The following is a 426-nucleotide window of genomic DNA, read 5'->3' on the forward strand; positions in this document are numbered from 1 at the left end:
AGACAGGGTTTCTCTGTGGCTTTGGAGCCTGTCCTGGAACTAGCTCTGTAGACCAGGCTGGTCTCGAACTCACAGAGATCCGCCTGCCTCTGCCTCCCGAGTGCTGGGATTAAAGGCGTGCGCCACCATTGCCCGGCTTTCTATATAGTTTTCCAAACATCCTTGGTGGTAGTTATCCTCCTCACCCCCCATCTTCCCTATCCTCCCAAATATTTCATCCTTATTTTTATCTGATGTGTCTGGGTGTCTTGTCTGCGTGTGTGTAGTGTGCCCTGGTGCTTATAGAAGCTGAAAGAAAGTATCAAATCCCTTGAACTGGAGTTACAAATAGTTAGGAGCCGCCATCTGAGTGTGGGGCGTGAAACGCAGATCTCTTAGAAATGATGCTCCTAACCACCAAGCTATCCCTCCAGCCCCAGTTTCAGC

The sequence above is a fragment of the Alexandromys fortis genome, unplaced genomic scaffold (assembly GCF_014885135.2).
Source record: "Alexandromys fortis isolate MF-2015 unplaced genomic scaffold, M_Fortis_MF-2015_v1.1 scaffold_65, whole genome shotgun sequence".
NCBI classification, from domain to species: Eukaryota; Metazoa; Chordata; class Mammalia; order Rodentia; family Cricetidae; genus Alexandromys; species Alexandromys fortis.